At 45.9% G+C, this 27,126-nt stretch overlaps 1 protein-coding gene and 1 pseudogene across 4 annotated transcripts in view; one reads left to right on the plus strand and one right to left on the minus strand.

The window, feature by feature from the left end:
• The window catches only part of RAD52 (RAD52 homolog, DNA repair protein), a 34,747-nt gene extending 24,150 nt beyond the window's left edge, over window positions 1-10,597 (minus strand). The window contains exon 1 of one of the 4 annotated variants that reach the window (XR_004176270.1): window positions 10,318-10,597. The gene's annotated coding sequence lies outside the window, so the exon portion shown is untranslated. Of the gene's footprint in view, window positions 1-10,212; window positions 10,298-10,317 lie in introns of those variants that run through there. The other 3 variants (XM_031651019.1, XM_031651021.1, XM_031651020.1) reach the window with 3 other exon arrangements.
• LOC101017999 lies at window positions 1,860-22,303 on the plus strand (annotated as a pseudogene).
• The last annotated feature ends 4,823 nt before the right edge of the window (window positions 22,304-27,126 follow it).

Consider the following 27,126-nt stretch of genomic DNA (forward strand, 5'->3'; position numbering starts at 1 on the left):
AGACTACTTTGCATCTGTTTATGGCAAGCTGGAAGCACCAGAAAATTGAACCACCCGGGCAGCAGCCCTCAAATGGTGCCTGACTGGTGTTGAAATACCCTCAAGTTCTCACCCCTCTGTGGGACACCACCAAGCTGCGAGTTTCCCCAGTGGAATTAGGGTGGGTTGCTACCAGTGGCAACAGGCTTGATAACTCACCCTTAGTTGTCAAGCTTTCCTTTCCTGTCTCCCTTCCCCTCTCCTGTCTCCCTTCCCCTCTCCTGTCTCCCTTCCCCCTCTACTGTGTAAAGGACTAATCTCCAAATAAACTACTTGGGAATAAAAAGGAGGGCGGCAAAAGATACCTTTACAATGTAGAAAGCTGGGAGTTACCACCTTAATCATTAAGTAATCGAACTTAACATCACCAATTATAGTCACATCATGTGCTTCCTGATGGATGCACTAAGAAGGTCACATCACTTAGGTAGTATTTCTACCAATCTAATCACGAGGAAATAATCAAACAAGTTGAAATCTATAAAGCAATTGGCCTGGACTCTCCAAAGCATCACTGTCTCAAAAAGCAAAACAAAATAGAAGGGCTGGTGAACTCTTCTATATTAAAAGAAGTTTAAGGCCAGATGTGGTGGCCCACGCCTGTAATCGCAGCACTTTGGGAGGCCAAGGCGGGTGGATCATCTGAGCTCAGTAGGTCAAGACCAGCCTAGCCAAAATGGTAAAAATCCCGTCTCTACTAAAAATATAAAAATTAGCTGGGCATGGTGGCGCACACCTGTAGTCCCAGCGACTCGTGAGGCTGAGGCAGGAGAATCACTTGAACCCAGCAGGTGGAGGCTACAGTGAGCCAAGATCGTGCCACTGAACTCCAGTCTGGGTAACAGAGCAAGACTCCATCTCAGCAAATAAATAAATAAATAAAGGCTTAAGAGACATGAAAACTAAATGCACTGTGTAATCTTCAAAGAAACTTTGGATCAGAGATAAAGAAAAGCCACAAAGAATATTATTAGGACAATGGGGGAAATCTGATGATGAATATGAGACTGCAGCCACAACCTCCTGGGCTTTGTACAAACTTTCTGGGTTTGTATTTTTAATCTCTACTAAAAATACAAAAATTAGCTGGGTGTGGTGGCAGGTGCCTCTAGTCCCAGCTACTTAGGAGGCTGAGATAGGAGAATCACTTGAATCCAGGAAGCGGAGGTAGCAGTGAGTGGAGATTGCGCCACTGCACTCCAGCCTGGCGATAGAGTGGGACTCAGCCTCAAATAAAAAAAAAAAAAAAAAGAAAAAAGAAAGGGTACCCTCTGAAAACTGTGCTGTGAAAGACACAACAGAAAATTTAAAAGCCAAAGGACATACAACCGTCTCCCCCACAAAAAAGCCTTCCAGTAGAATTAGAAGCCATACTTTACTACACCTACAAAAGATTAGCAACTACTCTTGAAGTAGGAATCTCAAAAATTATCCTGAATGATTATCACTCCTGCTCACAAAATGCAAACTTCGAGGAAAAAAAGACTGAAAAGATTGAAAGAACCCCAGGTTCCTGTGGGCTAATACCAAAATGTCTAACTCACATATAACTGAAGTCCCAGAAGAAGTGAAAGAGAATGGAACAGAAGAAATATTTTTAAAACTAATAGCTCCAAATTTTCCAAACTGGCTGACAGACATAAATTTACAGATTTAAGAAGCTCTGCAAATCTCAAGGATAAATCTAAGGATAAATACAAATAAAATGATGCCTAGATACACCACAGGCAAACTGCTAAAAAACAAACATAAAGAGAAAATCTTGAAAGCAGGCAGAGAGTAATAACACATTTCATACGGAGTAATGAATGATGCAAATGATGGCTCCATTTTACAATAAAGGTAAGAAACATATCTAGAAATAAATTTAACAAAATATGTGTATGACTTCTGAACTGAAAACTATAAAACAGAATTAAAAAGAAATTTTTTTTTTGAGACGGAGTTTTGCTCTTGTTGCCCAGGCTGGAGTGCAATGGCGTGATCTCAGCTCACTGCAACCTCTGCCTCCAGGGTTCAAGCGATTCTCCTGCCTCAGCCTCCCGAGTAGCTGGGATTACAGGCATGCACCACCACACCCAACTAATTTTGTATTTTTCGTAGAGAAGGGGTTTCTCCATGTTGCTCAGGCTGGTTTTGAACTCCCTACCTCAGGTGATCCGCCTGCCTCGGCCTCCCAAAGTGCTGGGATTACAGGTGTGAGCCACCACACCTGGCCCGAAATTTTTAATTTTATTATTATTATTTTTTGAGACAGAGTTTTGCTCTTGCTGCCCAGTCTGGAGTGCAATGGCAGTATCTCGGCTCACTGCAACCTCCGCCTCCTGAGCAAGTTGAAGCGATTCTGCTGCCTCAGCCTCCCAACTAGCTGGGACTACAGGCGCCTGCCACCACACCTGGCTAAGTTTTGCATTTTTAGTACAGACGGGGTTTCACCATGTTGGCCAGGCTGGTCTCGAACTGACCTCAGTTGATCCGCCCGTCTCAGGCTCCCAAAGTGCTGGTATTACAGGCGTGAGCCACCGCGCCCAGCCTAAAAATAAATTTTAAAAGGCCCAAATAAGAAGGAAAATGCACCAAGTTCATATATTTGAAGACTCAATACTGTTTAGGTATCATTTCTTTCCAAATTGATTCATAGGTTCAATGCAATCCCAATCACAATTTTACCAAATTTTTCTGTGGAAACTGGTAAGATAATTCTAATATTTATAATGGAAATGCAGAGGATTTAGAATATTCACATCAAGCTTGAAAAATAACAACAAAATAGGAGGACCTACAACGACAAGACTTCAAGACTTACTAAAGCTACAGTAATTAAAAGTGCGGTACTAACATAAGGATTGGACAATGGAACTGAAAAGGGAGCGCAGAAATCAATTACCATTTGTACAGTCATCTTAATTTCAAAAATGCAATACCATAGCATTTTCAACAATTGGTGCTGGAACGACTGGATATCTATATGGAAAAAAATTAATATTTAATTATATCTCACACCATTCACATAAACTAGAGATGGATAGGCCTAAACATAAAACTAAAACTATAACATTTATAGGCCGAGCATGGTGGCTCACGCCTGTAATCCCAGCATGCTGTGAGGCCGAGATGGGCGGATCATGAGGTCAAGAGTTCAAGACCAACCTGGCCAACATGGTGAAATCCTGTCTCTACTAAAAATACAAAAATTAGTTGGGCGTGGTGGTGCGCATCCATAATCCCAGCTACTCAGGAGGCTGAGGCAGGAGAATCACTTGAACCTGGGAGGCAGAGGTTGCAATGAGCCGAGACTGCGTCACTGCACCCCCACCTGGATGACAGAGTAAGACTCCGTCTCAAAAAAAAAAAAAAAAAAATTACACAAGAAAACATGAAAGATTGTCTTCACAGTCTGAAGGTAGCCAAGATTTCTTAGGACTCAGAAAGCAATAACTATAGAAGAAAATATAAGAGAAAACTGATTACATCAAAATGTAAAACTTCTGTTCATCACACAACTCTAAGAAAATGAATAGGCAAGCAGACAGACGACAGGTAACTAGGATAAAAAGGTTATATAAATAACTCCTACAACTCAATAAAAAGACACACACCCAATTTAAAATGGTCAAAAGATTTGAGCACGCACTTTGCAATGTATTATACGTTGTCATCAGCACAGGAAAAAGTGCTCAACACCATGAGTGACTGAGGACTAAAATTAAGACCATGACACACCACACCCATCAGAATAACTAAAAAGACTGACAACACCAAATGTTGGCAAGGACACAAAGCAACTGGAACTCTCATATACTGTTGGCAGGAAACAGGCTGATAAAACCACTCAGCTGTTAACGCACACTACTCTTCATGAAGAAGAAAGGACGACTCCAAGGACTGAGCCACAGGCCCAGGGAGCAGAGCAGCAGAGGCCCAATCCCAGGCCTTGAGCCCTATTGGTTTTTTGAGACGAAGTCTTGTTCAGTCGCCCAGGCTGGAGTGCAGTGGCACAATCTCGGCTCGGTCTCTGTCTCCCAGATTCAAGCAATTCTCCAGCCTCAGCCTCCCAAGTAACTGGGACTATAGGCACGCGCCATCATGCCCAGCTAATTCTGATTCTTGTATTTTTAGTAGAGATGGGGTTTCACTATGTTGCGTAGGCTGGTCTCGAACTCCTGAGCTCAAGTGATCCACCCGCCTTGGCCTCCCAAAGTGCCAGGATTACAGGCGTGAGCCACTGCGCCCAGCCTATTGGTTCTTTATAGATCTTGAATATCAGTCTTTTGTCAAATAGGTCCCTGTGCTTCCCCATTCATTTTCTTACAGTAGTCTGTGATTACATTTTGATGTAATCAATCATATTTATCTTTGTGTGTGTGTGTGTGTGTTTGCTTTTTTAAGTGACTCTATGGCATCCTGAGCCCTAAGAAACCTTTGCACACACTCAGGTCATGGAGATATTCTTCTCATCTTCTTCTAAAAGCCTCACGGTTTTCTAATTTTGGAAATAGGTCTAGGCAGGGTGCGCTGGGTGCAGTTGCTCACACCTGTAATCCCAGCACTTTGGGAGGCTGAGGCAGGTGGATTGCATGAGGTAAGGAGTTAAAGACCAGCCTGGCCAACATCGTGAAATTCTGTCTCTACAAACAACACAAAAATTAGCTGGTCCTGGTGACATGTTCTCGTAGTCCTAACTACTCACGGGGCTGAGATGGAAGGCTTGCTTCAGCCTGGAAGGTGGAGGCTGCAGTGAGCTGAGATCACTCCACTGCACTCCAGCCTGGGTGACAGAACAAGACTCTGTCTCAAAACAAAGGAAGAAATTAGGCCGGGTGCGGTAGAAAGAAATTAGGCGTGGTACAGTGGCTCAAGCCTGTAATCCCAACACTTTGGGAGGCCGAGGCAAGCAGATCACCTGAGGTAGGGAGTTCGAGACCAGCCTGACCAACGTGGAGAAACCTCGTCTCTACGAAAAATATAAAATTAGCCAGGTGTGGTGGTGCATGCCTGTAATCCCAGCTACTTGGGAGGCTGAGGCAGGAGAATCGCTTGAACCTGGGAGGCAGAGGTTGCGGTGAGCCGAGATCGCACCACTGCACTCCAACCTGGGCAACAAGAGTGAAATTCTGTCTCAAAAAAAAAAAAAAGAAGAAGAAGAAGAAAGAAAGAAATTAAGTAGCCAGGAGCGGTGGCTCACGCCTGTAATCCCAGCACTTGAGGCTGAAGTAGAAGGATCGCCTGAGGCTCAGGAGTTCAAGACAAGCATAGGGAACATAGCTGTCTCTACAAGCAATAAAACATTAGTCAGGCATGGTGGAGCATGCCTGTAGTCCCAGCTACTCAGGAAGCTGTGGCGGGAGGATCACCTGAGTGGGGGCGAGGAGGGGGTCAAGGCTATAGTGAGCCATGATCACACCACTACACTCCAGCCTGGGCAACACAGGAAGATTCTGTCTCAAAAAAGAAAGAAAGAAATTAAATATATACCGGTCACATGATCCCAAAATTCTGATAGGTGTTTTCCTAGAGGAAGTAAAAACATGATCAAAAAAAAAAAAAAAAAAGTCGGGGTAGAAGGGAGAGACCCTGGACTAGGATAGTGGCTATGGCAAGAAATCATGAATTCAAGATATTAAAAAGGCAAAGACTGGCAAAGATGTTTTATTCTTCTCCATTTCCTTATCACCTAAAAGCATTTTTTTTTCTTCTTTTTGTGAGGAGTCTCACTCTGTTGCCCAAGCTGCAGTACAATGGCACAATCTCAGCTCACAAAAGCATTTCTTATTCTATGTGGAGGGCTGAAGAAGCAGGTCAGGTGGACTCTGGATATATAGTACAAGAGGGAGATGTGACAAGGTGATGGGTGAGATTCTGACTGTGAAGGTCAAGAACGGCTCGATGAACAAGACTGGAGCAAGTTTCTTCTATTTTCATTTATGAACACAGTGCTATAATGTTCATGGTACTTTAAAAAAATTGGCAGAAGTAGAAAGAAATGGCCAGGCACGGTGTCTCACATCTGTCATCTCAGCACTTTGGGAGGCCAACGCAGGCAGATTACCTGAGGTCAGGTGTTCAAGACCAGCCTGGCTAACAGGGTGAAACCTCGTCTCTACTAAAGATACAAAAATTAGCCAGGCGGGGTGGTGGGTGCCTGTTAATTCCAGCTCCTCAAGAGGCTGAGGCACGAGAATCACTTGAATCTGGGAGACAAAGGTTGCAGTGAGTTGAGATCACGCCACTGCACTCTAGCCTAAGCAAGAGTGAGATTCCGTCTCAAAAAAAAAAAAAGTAGGAAAACATTTTTAATTGAAAAGAAATCTCAAAATATCGTTACCTCTAAAGCCTTATGCAGCTCACCACAGTCTGAAGTCTTTCTTTTTTTTTTTTTTTTTTTTGGAGACGCTCTGTTGCCCAGGCTGGAGTACAGTGGTGCAATCTCAGCTCACTGCAACCTCCACCTCCCAGGTTCAAGTGATTCTCCTGCCTCAGTCTCCTGAGTAGCTGCAACTACAGGCACACACCACCACACCCAGCTAATTTTCTGTATTTTTAGTAGAGACAGGGCTTCGCCATGTTGGCCAGGTTGGTCTCAAACTCCTGACCTCCAGTGTTCTGCCCACCTCAGCCTCCCAAAATGCTGGGATTATAGGCAAGAGTCACCACACCCGGCCTGAAGTATGTCGTAAAATCTGCGGAAGGGGAACCCGGTAATCTCAGCACTTTGGGAGGCCAAGGTGGGCAGATCACGAGGTCAGGGGTTTGAGACCAGCCTGGACAACACGGTGAAACTCCGTCACTACTAAAAACACAAAAATTAGCTAGGCATGGTGGCGGGGGCCTGTAACCCCAGTTACTTGGGAGGCTGAGGCAGGAGAATCACTTGAACCTGGGAGACAGAGGTTGCAGAGAGCCGAGATCGCACCACTGCACTCCAGCCTGGGCTACAAGAGTGAAACTCCATCTCAACAAAAAAAAAAAAAAGAAAAGAAAAAAAACCTGTGGGAACACAGGATTAATTCCGTCACACTATGATCATTTCTCTACACTCCCACACTCAGCCATTAGAGAACTGCGGGGCCATACGCTTATCACTGAATCCCCAACACTCAGCACAGTCCCCACCCAGCGCAGAGTATGAAGAGCATTTTAGCCCTTATTTTAGCTTCTCTCCACATCAAAACTGCCAGTTTAGTATTAAAAATGAGTGCCTTGAGTGAAGAAATGTTAAAAGCTGCAGAGATGGAAAAATATCCACCAGGCTTTCTGCCCTTGAACCAGTGCTGAGACAGTCAGTCATCATTATTCAGGGTAGTTATGTCCTTCAACGGTATCATGAACACTGAACTAGCAAATACTGAGCCACTGCTCCTGGGGAAACACGGGGTTACTCAACAGGCATAACCTTGTTTTATGTGTGCTTCTGTTTAAAGACATCTTATTTAATATATATTGTTGATGCATTAACACTGAACTCACAGCCGACAACAAAAGTGGTGCCTGAACAAAGCTAATCTAAAAGCTGATCTTTTCTCTACAAGATACATCACAGCCTTCAACTTGGAAATGCGAGCTAGCACTTCTACTCTTGGAGGCCATTGTAAACAGCAAAATCACCAAAAGCACAAAAATTAAAAAAAAAACTGGCACTACGTATACAGCCAAAATAACACTTATGCATAGTCTTAGAGCTGAAACAGGAAGGCAGAGTGTCACCTTATCTGAACACAGCTGGGAAAGCGTACAGTGGGCGACTCAAAATTTTTCACAACTATCCTCCCCCACAGCTAGCTCAGTTACCTTTTTCATACACTCATCTCCAACTATACTGTTTATACAAGATAACACGTTTTGGTGTACGTTACATAACAGCAACCTCCGACGGTTTCTGCCTCCCTGAGAAGACCAGCACCCAAACATTTCTCTGCTTGATACCACTATAATTAATGGCCTGGTAAGTGTTGAACTGAGAACAGACGACTTTAAAAACCACTCCGAGAGGGGCACGGTAGCTCACGCCTGTAATCCCAGCATTTTGGGAGGCCAAGGCGAGAAGATCAACTGAGGTCGTGAATTCGAGGCCAGCGTAACCCACATGGAGAAACCCCTTCTCTACTAAAACTACAAAATTAGCCGGGTCTGGTGGCGCACACCTGTAATCCCAGCTACTCGGGAGGTTGAGGCAGGAGAATCGCTTGAACCTGGGAGGCAGAGGCGGCAGTGAGTCAAGATCGCGCCATTGCACTCAGGCCTGGGCAACAAGAGTGAAACTCAGTCCCCCAAAAAACAACAGACAAACAAAAAACTCCCGCCCAGGCGCGCTGGCTCACGCCTGTAATGCCAGCACTTTGGGAGGCTGAGGCGGGGGGATCACCTGAGGTCAGGAGTTCGAGACCAGCCTGGCCAACACGGTGAAACCCCGTCTCTACTAAAAATACCAAAAATTAGTCGGGTGTAGTGGCCCGCGCCTGTCAGCCCAGCCACTGAGGAGGCTGAGACAGGAGAGTCGTTTGAACCCGGGAGGCGGAGGCTGCAGTGCGCCGAGATCCGCCATTGCACTCCACCCTGGGCAACAAGAGTGAAACTCCATCTCAAAAAAAAAAAAGAAACTCCCCTAAACAATACCAGACCTGAGACCACTGAATTACCTGACCCAATCCAAGAGTTAAACGCTAGTTTCCAAAAACTAGAGTTTTAAATGTCTGTGCCTCAGCCCGCGAGTTCTGTGGAGGACTAGACCTAGAAAGCCTAGAAAACCACCAATATCCATCCAATCATGGAGAAACAAAATGTGGTATATCCACACAATAAATAATTCAGTTACCTAAAAAATGAAGTTGATACATGCTACATACAACGTAGATGAACTCTGAATCACTGTATTAAGTGAAATAAACCAAACAAAAGAACAAATAGTGTATAATACAGTACTGAGAATAAGTAAATCCACAGATCAGTGCTGCTGGGAGGAGGAGGAAATAATGGGTGTCTGCTAATGGGTTTCAGGGTTTCTTTTAGGGATGATAAAAATGTTCTGGAATTAGACAATGGTGGTGGTTGCACAATCCTGTGAATATACTAAAGCCACTGAATTGCACACTTTAAAAGGGTGAATTTAGAGTGGACGTGGTGGCTCACACCTGTAATCCCTGCACTTTGGAAGGGCGAGGAGTTGAGACAAGCCTAGCCAACCTGGTGAAAAATACAAAAATCAGCTGGGTGTGGTGGCGTGTGCCTGTAATTCCAGCTACTCGGGAGGCTGAGGCAAAAGAATCGCTTGAACCCGGGAGGCGGAGGTTGCAGTGAGCCGAGACGGCGCCACTGTACTCCAGCCTGGGCAACAGAGCGAGACTACGTCTCCATTTTTTTAAAAAGGGGGTGAATTTAATTGTATGTGAATTATATCTCAACTTTTTATTTTTATTTATTTATTTTTGAGATGGAGTCTCGCCCTGTCCCCCCGGCTGGAGTGCAGTGGTGCCATCTCGGCCCACCGGTGGGCAACCCCTGCCTCCCGGGTTCAAGCGAGTCTCACGCCTCCGCCTCCGGGGAGCGGGGATGACAGGCGCCCGCCACCAGGCCTGCCTATTCTTGTAGTTTTAGTAGAGACGGGGTTTCGCTGTCAGCCAGGCTGGTCCGGAACTCCTGGCCTCAAGCGATGCTCCCGTCCGCCTTCCAAAGTTCTGGGACCACAGGTGAGACGCAGCGCCAGACCTCATCTCAATCTGGTAACAAGGCTCAATACTCAGCTAAACTGAGCGTCAAATTTTTATTTTTATTTTTCTTCCCCGTGACAGGTCTCGCTCTGTCGCCCGGGATGCAGTGTCGTGGTGCCGGTGCGATCTCGGCTCACCACAGGCCCGACCTCCCGGGAACACGGGGCCAGGTTGCCGCCACGCCGGCGTCAAATTCCTTTCAAATCAGTCATCTCTTCCCAGCGTCCCCCGCTCCCTGCAACTCAACTTCGTTCAGCTGTTAACACCGACTTCGGCTTCCCCAGCCCGTCTCCGGGCAGCGTCTCCGGGGACGCGCCACCACGGACTCCCGGCTGTGCGCACCGCGGTGGGGTCCCGGCGCGCCGGTGCCAGCTTTCCCGTACCCCGCCCTCCTGCCCATCTCTCGGGAAGCCCGGTACTGAGCCCCTCACTGCGCCGGTGAACTAGAACAGGCCTCCGGGCTCAGCACCTCTGGGCTGAGACCTCAGGGTCAGCTCCACCGCGGCCCCAGGTTCTCACGCTCCACACCCACGGCCAGAACCACCCGGGGAAGCCGCTCTCCTCCCCCACTTACTCGCCTCCGGCCGCGCGCGGTGCACGCAGGGAGCTCGATCTAGGCTACGGACAAGGGGAAGAGCGCTTAGATGGAGGCCGCGCAGAGGAGAATGGGAAGGGTGTGCGAGGGTCTCTGGGAAGAAGGTCCGAACCCACGCCAGCGCCGGACGGCAAAAAAAAAAAACAGACCGCAGGAGGAACCGTAAATCAAGTAGGAGGGGAAAAGAGCCGCAAAGCCAAAGCCGTCTGCGGCAGCCGTAAAGCAACCTGGAGGCGCAGTGCTGGCGTCTACGTGCTGAGCCGCTCGGCCTGCCCCTTCCCGGCGCGCGCTCTGCCTGCTACTTCCCTCCAGCTTCTCTGGGTCCGCGGCCGTCGGACCTCTGCTGCCCCCTGGTGGGCTCGGGGGTGTCGTCAGGCCTTCAGGGGCTAGTTAGGCCGCGTGGTTCCCACTTCACATGCCCGACGCCCACTGGGATGCGGGGCCCACCCGTGCACAACTGGGGAGATCTTAGGCAGAACGGTTGTCGGAGACCTGCCCAGGTTCCGCCCGGGCCGAGGCAGCGGGGGACCGGGTGGTTCCGGAGGCCCCTCACCACCGCCGCGCACAGCCGGCCGTCACCGGAGGGCGCCTTCGGTTAGCGACGACGGCAGGGAAATGGAGGAGTGCGGCTCGGCGAGGTCCTCTCGAGAATGCCCCTGGGGCCGGCGCGGCGGCTCAGGCCTGTAATCCCCGCACTTTGGGAGGCCGGGGCGGGCAGATCATGAGGTCAGGAGTTCGAGACCAGCCAACATGGTCAACATGGAGAAACCCCCGTCTCTACTAAAAATACAAAAAATGAACCGAGCGTGGTGGCGGCGCCTGTAATCCCAGCTCCTCGGGAGGCTGAGGCCGGAGAATCGCTTGAACCCGGGAGGCGGAGGTTGCGGTGAGCCGAGATCGCGCCACTGCCCTCCAGCCTGGGCGACAAAGCGAGACTCCGTCTCCGAAAAAGATGGATGGATGGATAGATGATTGATAGATAGACAGATAGTCCAACCTCAGAAAGGAAAAGGGCCTTCTATGTATAAAAATTGAGCAATAAATCATAAAGTAAATGGATAAATGTAACTACCGACATAAAACTTTTTAAACTTATGTTAAAAAAAAACACTTTTTTTTTTTTTTTTTTTTTTTTTTTTGGAGATAGGGTCTCACTTTGCTGCCCAGGCTGGAATGCAGTGGCATGATCATAGCTCACTGCACCCTTGAACTTCTGGGCTTAAGGGATGCTCCTGCCTCAGCCTCCTAAGTAGGTGGAACCACAGGCCCGTGTCACTGTGCCCAGATTTTTCTTTTTTTTTTGTAGATATGGAGTCATGCTTTGTCACCCATTCTAACAAAACTTTAAACAAGAAGAAAGGTAAATATTACCATATATGGTAAGAGAGTTCATATATTAACTTCAAAGAAAAATAAATGAAATGAGTGAACATTTCACAAAAGGAGAAATACAATAAATATGAGAAAAGGTTTAACTTCAATAAAAGTAATATATATATTAAAACAAGTATAACATTATCATTTCACCGATTAAATTAGGAAATTAAAATGTTTCTTTTTACACAAACATATGAACACATTCTTAATGAATTTTGAAGGTATTGCTTTAGTGTTTTTTATCTTTGCTGCTCTGGGGAAGTCCAATGCCATTCTAATTCCTGTTGCTTTTTATATAACCTAATACTTTGTATGTGAAAAGAATATAATTATACTTTTTTAAGTTTTCATAGTAGATATTTTCATTTAAGAAAGCACTTTGGGAGGCTGAGGCGGGTAGATCACCTGAGGTCAGGAGTTCGAGACCAGCCTGGCCAACATGGTGAAACCCCATCTCTACTAAAAATACAAAAATTAGCTGGGAGTAGTGGCAGGGCACCTGTAATCCCAGCTACTCAGGAGGCTGAGGCAGGAGAATTGCTTGAAACCAGGAGGAAGAGGCTGCAGTGAGCTGAGATTGTGGCATTGCACTCAAGCCTGGGTGACGAGAGTGAAACTCCATCTTAGAAAAAAACCAAAACATGAAAAGATAAAATGAATAGAGGCCAGGCGCCATGGCTCATGCCTGTAATCCCACCACTGTGGGAGGCTGAGGTGGGTGGATCACCTGAGGGAAGGATTTCAAGACCAGCCTGGCCAACATGGTGAAACCCCATTTCTACCAAAAATACAAAAATCAGCCAGGCATGGTGGCACACACATGTAGTCCCAGCTACTCAGGAAGCTGAGGTGTGAGAATCCCTGGAAACCAGGAGGCAGACAGAGGTTGCAATGAGCCGAGATCACGACACTGGACTCCAGCCTGGGCAACAAGTGAGACCCTTTTTCTAAACAAAGAAAAGAAAAAATAAATGGATAACCCAATTACCCTGAGGTGATCATTTACACGTTGTTTACAGGTATGAAAATATCACATGTACCTCAAAAGTATATACAACTATTATATATGTTTTTTGGGGTTCTTTGGAGATAGGGTCTTACTTTGTTGTCCAGGCTGGAGTGCAGTGGCACCATCTTGGCCCAGCGTGACCTTTGCCTCCTGGGTTCAAGAGACTCTGCTGCCTCAGCCTCCCAAGTAGCTGGGATTACAGGCGTGCACTACCATTTCCAGCTAATTTTTGTATTTTTAATAGAGATAGGGTTTCACAACAATGGCCAGGCTGGTCTCGAATTCCTGACCTCAGGTGATCCTCCCACCTTGGCATACCAAAGTGCTGGGATTACAGGCGTGAGCCACTGTGACCTGCCCTGTATATCAATTTTTTCATTGTGAAAAAATAAATAAATAAATTGTTTCAGTGGCCGCTGAGGTGTCCCTTGCTTCTACTGGTATATGCCTTCAATACTACTGTGCTGACACTTCTCAAGTTGTCTCACAATGATAGAATTAGCCTTATTGAAACACCTGTATTTATTAAACAACTTCCTTCTAAGATGCTCCAGCTTTTAAAATTATACTTTATCCTGAGCATAATTCTTTGAGACAGAGAGAGGGACAAGTGAAGTCACACTTTACACTTCATAGCAGAGGTATTAAGGTATTACTCCACAACCATAAGCACACTCCTGTGGGTCGCATGAATTCTAAACTCTTCCAATACTGCTAGTTGTTTGTGAACGTGCCTTCAAGCACATGCTAAAATCAGACCTTTTTTTTTTTTTTTTTTTTTTTTGAGACAGAGTCTTGCTCTGTCGCCCAGGCTGGAGTGCAGTGGCACAAGCTTGGCTCACTGCAACCTCCACCTCGGGTTCGAGTGATTCTCCTGCCTCAGCCTCCTGAGTAGCTGGGATTACAGGTGCCCGACACCACGCCCGGCTAATTTTTTGTATTTTTTAGTAGAGACGGCGTTTCACCGTGTTGGCCAGGCTGGTCTTGAACTGCTGACCTCGTGATCAGCACACCTCGGTTTCCCAAAGTTCTGGGATTACAGGCCTGAGCCACTGTGCCTGGCCTACTCTCTGTTTTTGTGAATTTGACTATTTTAGATTCCTCATATTAGTGGAATCATGAATATTTGTCTTTTTTTTTTTTTTTTGAGACGGAGTCTCACTCTGTCACCCAGGCTGGAGTGCAGTGGTGCGATCTCGGCTCACGGCAAGCTCCGCCTCCCGGGTTCACGCCGTTCTCCTGCCTCAGCCTCCCAAGTAGCTGGGACTACAGGCGCTGCCACCACACCTGGCTAATTTTTGTATTTTTTGTATTTTTAGTAGAGACGGGGTTTCACCGTGTTAGCCAGGATGGTCTCAATCTCCTGACCTCATGATCTGCCCGCCTCGGTCTCCCAAAGTGCTAAGATTACAGGCGTGAGCCACCACGCCCGACCTTACTTGTTAATTTTTTGAAGAACGACCGTACTGATTTCCTTAGCACTTGCACCAGTTTACATTCCATCCAACAGTACACAAGGGTTCTGATTTCTCCACAACCTCGCCAATGCTTATTTTCTTTTCCTTTTTCTTTTTTTGAGACAGAGTTTCACTCTTGTTGCCTAGGCAGGAGTGCAATGGTGCAATCTCAACTCACCACAACCTCCACCTCCCAGGTTCAAGCCTCAGCCTCCTGAGTAGCTGGGATTACAGGCATGTACCACCACCACTCCTGGCTCATTTTTTTGTTTTTTTAGTAGAGATGGGGTTTCACCATGTTGGCCAGGCTGGTCTCGAACTCCTGACCTCAGGTGATCTGCCTGCCTCGGCCTCCCACAGTGCTGGGGTTACAGGTTTGAGCCACCATACCCGGTCACTTTGTTCTTCTTTCTTATGACTAGTAAAGATTTTTGTTGTTGTTGTTGTTTTTGAGATGGTGTCACACTCTTTTGCTCAGGTTTGAGTGCATTGACATGATCATAGCCCACTACAGCCTCAAACGCTTAGCCTCAAGCACCCTCCTGCTTCAGCATCCTGAGTACCTGGGACTACAGGTGTGGGCTACCATGCCCTGCTTGGACTAGTCAAGTTTTAACAGATCATTAATTAACTCCTATTTTTCGAACAGCAGTAGCTGACATACGAGGAGACATTTAATACAGAGGCATAGGTCTCAGCCAAGGCAGTGCATCCAATTAGCCCTTAATTTCCTATATTTCACTGCCTGTTTCTTAACAAGGAAATAAAAGCCTTTTAGAACTCAAAGTAGCAGCTGTCAAGTGGAACTCTCCATATTGCATTTTTCAATAATTATCATTCCACAGAGCCCACCCTGGGCAGAATATCCAAGCCACTGGTTCTGAGATGGAGCCAGCTGGGATCAGAACTACCTTACTTCAATGCAAACATATTTTTCTAACTAATCTACTCCCTGGAAAAAGTTATTTTAACTGGATTTAAGACAGTGGGAGGGAAAGAAGTACAGAGAAGCACTGGCTTTCTTCCCGTTACTGCAGAATCAGTCGGTGTTTGGAATGAAGTGTGTCTTTTACAAGTGATTGATCTTCAAAACGGTAGAACTTCTGCCAGGCCGTAAAGTGGCAGAAGGGAAATGTGGGTCAGCACAAAAACTATTGAGGGTAAAAGAGAGATAAGGCCAGTGTTGTCATGAGACCTTGATCTTTTTTTTTTTTTTTTTTTTGAGACGTAATCTTGGTGTCGCCCAGGCTGGAGTGCAGTGGTGTGATCTTGCCTCACTGCAGCCTCCACCTCCCGGGTTCAAGCGATTCTCCTGCCTCAACCTCCCAAGTAGCTGGGACTACAGGGTGATGCCGCCACACCCGGATAGTTTTTTTGTATTTTAGTAGTGGCAGGGTTTCACTGTGTTGCCCAGGCTGGTCTTGAACTCCTGAGCTCAGGCAATCCATCTGCCTCCGCCTCCCAAAATGCTAGGATCACAGGCATGAGCTACTGCACCCGGCCTAATTCATTTAATTCTTTTTTTTTTTTTTTTTTTTTTTTTTGAGACGGAGTTTTGCTCTTGTTGCCCAGGCTGGAGTGCAGTGGCCGGATCTCAGCTCACTGCAAGCTCTGCCTCCCAGGTTCAAGTGATTCTCCTGCCTCAGCCTCCCGAGTAGCTGGGATTACAGGCATGTGCCACCACACCCAGCTAATTTTGTGTTTTTTGTAGAGACGGGGTTTCTCCATGTTGATCAGGCTGGTCTTGAACACCGACCTCATGTGATCCGCCTGCCTTGGCCTCCCAAAGTGTTGGGATTACAGGCGTGAGCCACCGTGCCTGGCCTCATTTAATTATTATAATCTTTACAATAACCTCATGAGGCAACTAATTGTTCCTGGACCAAACTGAGGGTCAGGCTGCCATTTCTCACAGCCCAATAACGAGATGCAAATAAACTGGGGAGGAAGAGAGTTTTTATTTCTGCAGCCGGTTACAGGGAGATGGCCTGGAAATTATCGCCAGACCAACTCAAAATTACAAAGCTTTCCAGAGCTACATCCCTTCTAAGCAATATGTCTATGTGTAAGTGTGCCTTTATCTAAAGACATATGTGAATAACTTCTTTTAATCTATAACTAAGGTATGAGTCTTGAAGACCTTCCTCTGGAGCCTCAGCAAATTTACTTCAGCTAAGTGGGTCCAGGTGCTGGGGTGATTACCCTTGTCTTGTCTCCTGCTAAATCACGGAGGTTTGGAGAGTTCCTTCAGACCTCCAATAAACTTGTTTTTGGAGGCCTTGGGGAGTTTCTTCAGACCCCCATTAAAACTTGTTTAATCCTAAATGTGTCCTGTTAAGAATGCCTTCGTTATTGGCCAGGTGCGGTGACTCACGCCTGTAATCCCAGCACTTTGGGAGGCCGAGGCCGGTGGATCACCTGAGGTCAGAAGTTCAAGACCAGCCTGGTCCACATGGTGAAACCCCATCTCTACTAAATATACAAAAATTAGCTGGGCGTGGTGGCAGTCGCCTGTAATCCCAGCTACTCGGGAGGCTGAGGCAGGAGAATTGCTTGAACCCAGGAGGTGGAGGTTGCAGTGAGCCGAGATCGCACCATTGCACTTCAGCCTGGGTAACGAGAAAAATTCTGTCTTCAAAAAAAAAAAAATATATTCCTTCGTTATTTTGTCATTCCTTAAGGCCTAGGAAAGGCCTAGGCAAAACGCTTGGTGGGCTTTTGTTACATTCCAGCCTTTCTATAAGGGCACTGACTTTTTTTTTTTTTTTTTTTTTAGCTTTTAATATTTAACTTATCCAATTAGTCAAAGCTGAAACAGTTGTTATGGAGCCCTGCGTTAGTGAGACCTGGCCTGCCACATGATGAGATGCCATATTAATTGACTAAGATGTTGTCGATTTTTTTTTTTTTTTTTTTGAGATGGAGTTTCGCTCTTGTTGCCCAGGCTAGTGCAATGGCATGATCTCGGCTCACTACAACCTCTGCCTCCTGGGCTCAAGTGATTCTCCTGCCTTAGCCTTCTGAGTAGCCGAGATTACAGGCATGCGCCACCACACTCAGCTAATTTTGTATTTTTAGTAGAGAAGGGGTTTCTCCATGTTGGTCAGTCTGGTCTCGAACTCCCGACCTCAAGTTATCTGCCCGCCTTGGCCTCCCAAAGTGCTCGGATTATAGGCATGAGCCACTGTGCCCGGCCAATGCTGTTCATTTTAAGACTTAGCATTATTTTACTTACCATCATGAAAGGAAATAAATTAGAACAAAAGTCTCTGAGGGGGAAAGGAGAAAAGTTTCCAATCATCAGTAAATGCTTGTTCACGAATCTGGAATTTACCCCCCTCCGCTGTTTCCATGTCTTTTTCAATACACAAAAGCTTTGAGTTTCAGTGCCAATTTATACTATAATCTTTTGAAAGACATTTCAAATGACACAGAACTCCAAGTGTGAATGATGTGAACTGATAGTCGCGTCACAACTGCCAGCTGGCTGACAATAATTGTAAGCAGCATCCCAATTTCAGAAATGTTGAAGTGTTCAAGTAATTGAATCTTAGAATCGAAGAAATTATCCCCATTTTGCTGTATGGAAACTGTGGCACAGAGAGATTCTGTGGTTTGCCAAAAACCGCACAGCTATTGCCTTATCAGGACTTTGAACTTAGGTGGTCAAAGCGCTCTGGTTTCAGAGTCAGTGCTTTTGCCGCTAAGAGACTTTCAGAGCCATATAAGATAATGCTCTATGCATCTCCAGTGGTCATCCCATTTCTCTGGTAGAAATCTCCCAAGACAGGAAATCACTACCTTGCAATTCAGCAAATCTATTTTTGGACAACTCTAATTGAAAGAAAGTGCTTCTGTTGGATGTTAAGCATTTGCCCGAAGGAAAAAAAAAAAGAAAGTGCTTCTGAATCAAAATCTTGCACTTTTTGATCTATCCTTTGGGATCACACAGAACAAGTTGAATGCCTCTTTCATACGACAGTGTTTTGGTTTTATTTTTCCAAATAATGTGGGAACTGATTGGATTTCATTCATTCAAACAGGTATTTATTGAGCATATACTATGTGTAAAACACTGTGCAGGGAACAATAGGGAATATAAAGAATGAAACTCAGGGCCGGGCGCGGTGGCTTACGCCTGCAATCCCAGCACTTTGGGAGGCCGAGGCGGGCGGATCACAAGATCAAAAGATTGAGACCATCCTGACCAACTTGGTGAAACCCTGTCTCTACTAAATTAGCTGGGCGTGGTGGCATGAGCCTGTAGTCCCAGCTACTCAGGAGGCTGAGGCAGGAGAATCGCTTGAACCCAGGAGGCAGAGGTTGCAGTGAGCTGAGATCACCCACTGCACTCCAGCCTGGGTGACAGAGCGAGACACCATCTCAAAAAAAAAAAAAGAAACAGAAACTCAGTACCTACTCTTAAGGAATTTACACTACAGTAGGAAAATGAGACATATATTTGCGATAACTACAAGCTAAATGTAGTAAATCATGAGCAGTCCAGATAAGAAAATTGAGATGAGTGAAGACGTTATCTCTAAAGCAGCAGAAAGCCTTCATGGAGGAAACAGCACAAGAACTGGAATTTAATATCTATATATCTGGACAAATATCAGACTGTAGATTGATACTATACCTACTGTAATACCTAGGAACATTATTCTGCAATGTATTGAATTTTCTAGAACTGCTTTTTCTGGAGTAACTTTAGTCATTTGTTTTTTTTTTCTTTCTCCTGCTTAACAGTGTATCAATCTCCACCTTATTTCTCTTATTGATTATTCCATTGAGCACTACTTGAAGTAAGCTTAAAGATCATCTCATCTAAAGCTTTTCAAATTCTTTTTTTTTTTTTTTTTGAGACGGAGTCTTGCTCTGTCACCCAGGCTGGAGTGCAGTGGTGTGATCTCGGCTCACTGCAAGCTCCGCCTCCCGGGTTCACACCATTCTCCTACCTCAGCCTCCTGAGTAGCTGGGACTACAGGCACCCACCACCACACCCTGCTATTTTTTTTTTGTATTTTTAGTAGAGATGGGGTTTCACCATGTTAGCCAGGATGGTCTTGATCTCCTGACCTCATGATCCGCCATACCGACAAAAGATATGCTAAAGGATGAACATAAGCCACTATTACAACCTCAAATTCTTTTTTTTTTTTTTTTTTTTTTTTTTTGAGACGGTCTCACTTTGTCCTGGGCTGAAGTGCAGTGGTGCAATCCCGGTTCACTGCAGTTTTGACCCCCCGGGTTCAAGCGATTCTCCCACCTCAGCCTCCTAAGTAGCTGGGACCACAGGCACATGCCACCACACCTGGCTAATTTTTGTATATTTTTTTGTAGACATAGGTTTTCACCTTGTTGCCCAGGCTGGTCTGTAACTCCTGGGCTCAAGGGATTTGCCTGCCTTGGCCTCCCAAAGTACTAGGATTACAAGCATGAACCACTGCGCCCAGCCAGTTTTTCACATTCTTTTTCTTTCTTTTTTTTTGAGACAGAGTCTTGCTCTGTCGCCCAGGCTGGAGTGCAGTGGCACGATCTCGGCTCACGGCAACCTCCACCTCCCAGGTTCAAGCGATTCTCCTGCCTCAGCCTCTTGAGTAGCTGGGACTACAGGCATCTGCCACCACGCCCGGCTAATTTTTGTATTTTTAGTAGAGAAGGGGTTTCGCCATATTGGCCAGGATGGTCTTGATCTCCCGACCTCATGATTCACCCGCCTGGGCCTCCCAAAGTGCTGGGATTACAGGCATGAGCCACCGCACCCAGCCCAGTTTTTCAGATTTTTTTTTTTTTTGAGATGGAGTCTCACTTTCTCACCCAGGCTGGAGTGCAGTGGCACGATCTTGGCTCACTGCAAGCTCTGCCTCCCGGGTTCACACCATTCTCCCGCCTCAGCCTCCCAAGTAGCTGGGACTAGAGGCGCCGCCACCGCGCCCGGCTAATTTTTTGTATTTTTAGTAGAGACGGGGTTTCACCGTGTTAGCCAGGATGGTCTTGATCTCCTGACCTCATGATCCGCCCGTCTCGGCCTCCCAAAGTGCTGGGATTACAGGCGTGAGCCACCGCGCCTGGCCCAGTTTTTCAGATTCTTATTGCAGAAGTTAAAAAGGGAAGAAAAGGAAGTTTTTCGAATTCTTAAAGGCAGAAACCTTTTTCTCAAAGGAAATCGTGGGTGTGTCCCCAACACAGAAAACACAGTGGCTCTGCCCTGGCTGAAACTGGCTCAGGAACCCGGGGCCCGGACCTCTTAGTCTTGAGGCGCCTCCACAGAATAATCTGAAAATCACTGCCCATTCCCATCCAATGTTTTACTTATAATCAACCTGCCTGTTTGAGCGCCTGTGTTGACAGACATTATAATATATGCAAAAGTAAGTAATACATACACATAAGTGAATTAAGTTATTATGGACTATGGGTCAACTGTACTGAGATCAAAAGACCCAAATTTGCTTAGTTCTACTATTTATTGCCCATCTTTCAGACTTTTTTGAGTCTTATTTCCCATACTTAAAAAGATGTAAATAAAGCATCAGAAAAACTCAGAATGAGGGATATTCTCTGACATAACTGGCCAGTAATCACCAAAAATGCCAACGTCATGAAAGAGAAGAAAAACTTGAGGAAATTCTAGCAGATTGAAGACTACTAATTTGAAAGAGTCATGACAACCGAATGCCACCCGGACTTGAAATTTTGTTTTTCTATTGGAACAATTGTCAAAATTTGAATAATAAATGTAAATTCGCTAATAATGTTATATTAATGTTAATTCCTGATTTTGAAAATTACGTGGCGGTTATGTAAAAGATTATATTTGTTATTAGAAAACACACATTGGCTCTCCGCTCCTCCTGTCTGACAGACAGCCACGTCTTCTCTCGCATCGCCAGCCGCATCCCTGACACACACGGGGAAGGTGAAGGTTGGAGTCGATGGATTTGGTCGTGCTGGGTGCCTGGTCATCAGGGCTGCTTTTCACTCTGGTAAAGTGGATATTGTCACCATCAATGACCCCTTCATTGCCCTCAACTACACGGTCTACATGTTCCAGTATGAGTCCACCCACGGCAAATTCCATGGCACCATCAAGGCTGAGAACGGGAAGCTTGTCATCAATAGAAGTTCCATCACCATCTTCCAGGAGCGAGGTCCCTCCAAAATCAAGTGGGGCGATGCTGGCACTGAGTACATCGTGGAGTCCACTGCCATCTTCACCACCATAGAGAAGGCCGGGGCTCACATGCAGGGGGGAGCCAAAAGGGGCATCATCTCTGCCTCCTCTGCTGACGCCCCCATGTTCGTGATGGGCATGAACCATGAGAAGTATGACAACAGCCTCAAGATTGTCAGCGATGCCTCCTGCACCACCAGCTGCTTAGCGCCCCGGCCAAGTTCATCCGTGACAACTTTGGTGTTGTGGAAGGACTCACGACCACAGTCCACGCCATCACTGCCATCCAGAAGACTGTGGATGGCCCCTCCGGGAAACTGGCATGATGGCCACGGGGCTCTCCAGAATGTCATCCCTGCCTCTACTGGTGCTGCCAAGGCTGTGGGCAAGGCTGAGCTGAATGGGAAGCTCACTGGCATGGCCTTCTGTGTCCCCGCTGCCAACATGTCAGTGGTGGACCTGACCTGCCGTCTGGAAAAACCGCCAAATATGATGACATCAAGAAGGTGGTGAAGCAGGCGTCGGAGCGCCCCCTCAAGGGCATCCTGGGCTACACTGAGCACCAGGTGGTCTCCTCCGACTTCAACAGCAACCCCCACTCTTTCACCTTCGATGCTGGGGCTGGCACAGACCTCAGCGATCACTTTGTCAAGCTCATTTCCTGGTATAACAATGAATTTGGCTACAGCAACAGGGTGGTGGACCTCATGGCCCACATGGCCTCCAAGGAGTAAGACCCCTGGACCATCAGCCCCAGCGACAGCACAAGAGGAAGAGAGAGGCCCTCACTGCTGGGAGTCCCTGCCACACTCAGTCCCCTGCCACACTGAATCTCCCCTCCTCACAGTTTCCATGCAGACCCCCTGAAGAGGGAGGGGACTAAGGAGCCTCACCTTGTCGTCCACCATCAATAAAGTCCCCTGTGCTCAGCCAAAAATAAAAAATAAAATACACATCATGGTGAAAAGGAATTTGAAGAGAAAAAAATGAAAACAACATTGGCATATTTAGGAGTAAAGGGCTGCAACTTTCACACAGTTCAGAAAAGAAAACATTTGAGAGAGAGAGAAAGCAAATATGGTAAAAGGTTAACAACTGGAAGATCTGAGTGTAGGGTGTATAGAAATTATTTGCACGACTGCAACTCTTTTTCTTTTCTTTTGTTTTTTAGAGACCAGAGTCTCACTAGGTTGTGTAGGCTGGTCTCATACCCCTGGGCTGAAGCAATGCTCCCACCTCAGCCTCCACAGTAGCTGGGACTGCAGGCACACACATTGCGCTGGGCACAACTTTTCTTAAAGACAAAAATTATGTCAAAATGAAATGCTTTTTAGGTGAAGAGAATATCTGTCTTACCTACTTCATAGAATTTTGGGGAAGATCAAATAAAATCTTGTGAGTGAAAGAGCTTTGAAAACTGTAAGTTTCCCTACAAATGTAAAACTTAATTATTACTACTGAAAAGAGCTTTCTACTTTAACAAATGTAGAACAATTATTTTTACTGCATTTTTTGTAGCTTCTACAGAGAAAAAATCTAGTTCTGTATCCATTTACTCAGTTATTACTCTTTGAAGAGAAGGATTGGCCCTGGGTTTCGTTGCTTTAGGAGGGTCAGTGAGCAATAGTAACTTTATTATCTCATTTATTGCAGAAATCTACAGCCTAAAGTATTGTCTCTTGTTCTACATTTACTGCCTGAGTCTAAATGACCTTCAAGTTCCTTCCCAACACTGGAATTTCATGATTTAATGAAAGTAACACAGAAAAGCCACTGGCAAGAGGGCTCATGCATTTTTTCTTTTTTTTTTCTTTTGAGACAATTGCTGTGTCATCCAGGCTGGAGTGCAGTGACGCGATCTCAGCTCAATGCAACCTGCGCCTCCCGGGTTCAAGTGATTCTCCTGTCTCAGCCTCTAATTTTTGTATTTTTTAGTAGAGACAGGTTTTCGCCATGTTAGCCAGGCTGGTCTCGAATGCCTGACCTCAGGTGATCCTCCTGCCTCGGCCTCCCACAGTGCTGGGATTACAGACGTGAGCCACTGTGCCCAACCAAGACATCATCTCTTAAAAAAAGAAAAAAGAATAAAGAAATGACTGGACGCAGTGACTCACACCTATAATCCCAGCACTGTGGGAGGCCGAGGTGGGCGGATCACCTGAGGAGGCCTGGCCAACATGGTGAAATCCCTCCTTCACTAAAAATACAAAAAGTAGCAGGGCATGGTGGTACATGACTGTAATCCCAGCTACTCAGGAGGCTGAGGTTGCAGTAAGCCGAGATCGTGCCATTGCGCTCCAGCCTGGGTGATGGAGCAAGACTCTGTCTCAAAAAAAAAAAAGGAATACTCATTTTTTTTTTTTTTTTACTGGTCAAAAATGTTTGAATCTCAGCAATTTCTTATGGGTGAACCTATAGTTGAGCTAACGTATTGCATAGGCAAATACATTCTTACCTATTTATGCTGGCACTGATATATATGTAGTGTTGGACCCTCCAGGCTGTCTGCTTCCCTTCTGCTTGAATGAGGGCAGTTTGGCCCTTTCACAACTCCGTAACACCTGTACACCAGAAAGTGGGAAAAGCACTACAGCCTAGTTTACTACAGCAGTACTGGTGAAATATTAGGTGGACACTATCGGCTTCATTGTCATCTGGGAAGTATCTGTAGACTTTCATTGTTTGTGAAATATCATTTCTCTTTGCTGCCAAATAAAATCAGGATTTGACTGTATGCAATTATTCTTGAGACAACAAAGGGAATCAGAGAAAAGAATTTGCATATCAATGGCAGAAAGAAAAATTTAGGCACTATTGTTTAAGTTCCGAAAGAAATCTAGGAGAATCTGGGCTCTATGCCTGGTATCATTTCATTCTTTCTCGTTGACAAATTCCTTATCTACATAAGACTTTCATTGTGCAACTTTCAACTTTAACTGATAAGTTAAGTCTGACTTATCAATATTTTCTTTTATAGTTGTGCTTTTAATGTCAATTTTTAAAATCTTTGGCTAACTCAATGTCACAGAGATTTCCTCCCATGTTTTCGTCAAGAAATCTTACAGTTTAGCTCTTACTTTTGGGTCTATGTTCTTTTTTAAGGTAGTTTTTGTATATAGTGCAAGGTAAATGTCAACATTCTTTTTTAAAAATATAAATATTTAGGCCGGGTACGGTGGCTCACGCCTGTAATCCCAGCACTTTGGGAGGCCGAGGTGGGCGGATCACGAGGTCAGGAGATCGAGACCATCCTGGCTAACACAGTGAAACCCCGTCTCTACTAAAAATACAAAAAAATCAGCTGGGCGTGGTGGCGGCGCCTGTGGTCCCAGCTACTCGGGAGGCTGAGGCAGGAGAATGGTGTGAACCCGGGAGGCAGTGCTTGCAGTGAGCCGAGATCGTGCCACTGCACTCCAGCCTGGGCGACAGAGCAGACTCCGTCTCAAAAACCAAACCAAACCAAACAAAAAACCTCATATATCTTCTTTCTCAATCAATATGTGCCTTTCCCTCCTGATTTTTCTTTTTTTTTTTTTTTTTTTTTTTGAGACAGAGTCTCATTCTGTCACCCAGGCTGGAGTGCAGTGGTGAGATGTCGGCTCACAACAGCCTCCGCCTCCCAGGTTCAACTGATTCTCACGCCTCATGCTCCCAAATAGCTGGGACTATAGGCATGTGCTACCATGCCCAGCTAATTTTTGTATTTTTAGTAGAGACAGGGTTTCGCCACATTGGCCAGGCTGATCTCCACCTCCTGACCTCAGGTGATCCACCCACCTCGGCAGCCCAAAGTGCTGGGATTACAGGCGTGAGCCACTGCACTCCCCTACCGCTTTTTTTGAAAACTTCTTGAACCAACTAGGATCTATTCAGCTAGACTGTTGAATAGATGTGTTGAGAACAGACAACCTTAAAACGTTACTAGTCCTAGAGAGAAAGCAGACCGGGAGCGGTGGGTGGCTCTCGCCTGTAATCCCAGCCCTTTGGGAAGCCAAGGTGGGCAGATCACATGAGGGCAGGAGATCGAGACCAGCCTGGCCAACATGGAGAAACCCATCTCTACTGAAAACACAACATTAGCCAGGCATGGTGGTGCGCTCCTGTAATCCCAGCTGCTTGGGAGGCTGAGGCAGGAGAATCACATGAACCCAGGAGGCAGAGGTTGCAGTGAGCGGAGACTGCGCCATTACACTCCAGCCTGGGCAAAAAGAGCAAAACTCTGTCAAAAAAAAAAAAAAAAAGAAAGAAAGAAAATAAAATAAAATTAGCTAGGAAGTATTCCATCCTCTTTAATTTTCTGAAAATGTTTATATAGAATTAAAATTATTTCATTATTAAATGTTTGGTAGAATTAAATAGTAAGGTCACCTGAAATGTTCTTTTTGCGAAGGTTTCTAACTACACATTCAATTTATTTTGGAAATACATGACTATTATTAATAGCTTTATCTACTTATTCTTTGTTTTTTTTTTGAGATGGAGATTTGCTCTGTCACGCAGGCTGGAGTGCAGTGGCGCGATCTTGGCTCACCACAACCTCCACCTCCCAGGTCCAGGCAATTCTCCTGCCTCAGCCTCCCCAGTAGCTGGGGCTGTAGACGCAAACCGCCATGCCTGGCTAATTTTTGTATTTTTAGTAGAGGTAAGGTTTCACCATGTTGGCCAGGCTGATCTTGAACTCCCGCCTCCGTGTCCCAAAGTGCTGGGATTACAGGCATGAGTCACTGTGCCTGGCTAGCTTTATCTATTTGTCCTTTTTTATTCTTTGTTTTTTGTTTTGTTTTGAGACAGAGTCTCACTCTGTCACTCAGGCTGGAGTGCAATGGCACAATCTTGGCTCACTGCAACCTCAGTCTCCCAGGTTCCAGCAATTCTCCTGCATCAGCTTCCCAAGTCGCTGGGATTACAGGCACCTGCTACCATGCCCAGTTAATTTTTAGTGCCTTAGTCGTGACAGGGTTTTGCCGTGTTGGCCAGGCTGGTCTCAAACTCCTGACCCCGGGTAATCCACCCGCGTCAGCCTCCCAAAGTGCTGGGATTACAGGTGTGAGCCACCTTGCCCAGCCATCTTTTTGGTTTTTTTAGAGATGGAATCTCACTTGGTTGCCCAAATTAAAATGCAGTGGTGCAATCATGGCTCACTGCAGTCTCGACCTCCCAGGTTCAAGCAGTTTTCCCACCTCAGCCTCCTGAGTAGCTGGGACTACAGGCAGGAACCACCATGCTTGGCTAATTTTTCAAAAAAGTTTTTGTAGAGACAGGGTCTTGCTATGTTGCCCAGGCTGGTCTTGAACTCCTCGCCTACAAGTGATCCTCTTGCCTCGGCCTTCCAAAGTGCTAGGATTACAGGTATGAGCCACCGCACCTAGCCTACTTATCATTGTTTTTGTGGCAAGATATTTTCAACTTACTCTCCTAGAAATTTTGAAATATACAATAATTATTATTAACTATAGTCACTGTGCTGTGCAATAAATCTCAAAATTGTATTCCTCCTGTTTAACTGTAACTTTGTACCCCGAGACCAACATCTTCATCTCCCCATTCTCTCTCCCACCCCCACCCCCTTATTCCCCAGCCTCTGGGGAATTTTTAGTAGAGACGGGGTTTCTCCATGTTGATCAGGCTGGTCTCGAACTCCCTACCTCAGGTATCTGCCCACCTTGGCCTCCTGAAGTGCTGGGATTACAGGCATGAGCCACTGCACCTGGCCAATATTGAGCATTTTTATGAACCTGTTGATCATTTGTATGCCATCTTTTGATAAA

Source organism: Papio anubis, chromosome 9 (assembly GCF_008728515.1).
Source record: "Papio anubis isolate 15944 chromosome 9, Panubis1.0, whole genome shotgun sequence".
Lineage (NCBI taxonomy): Eukaryota > Metazoa > Chordata > Mammalia > Primates > Cercopithecidae > Papio > Papio anubis.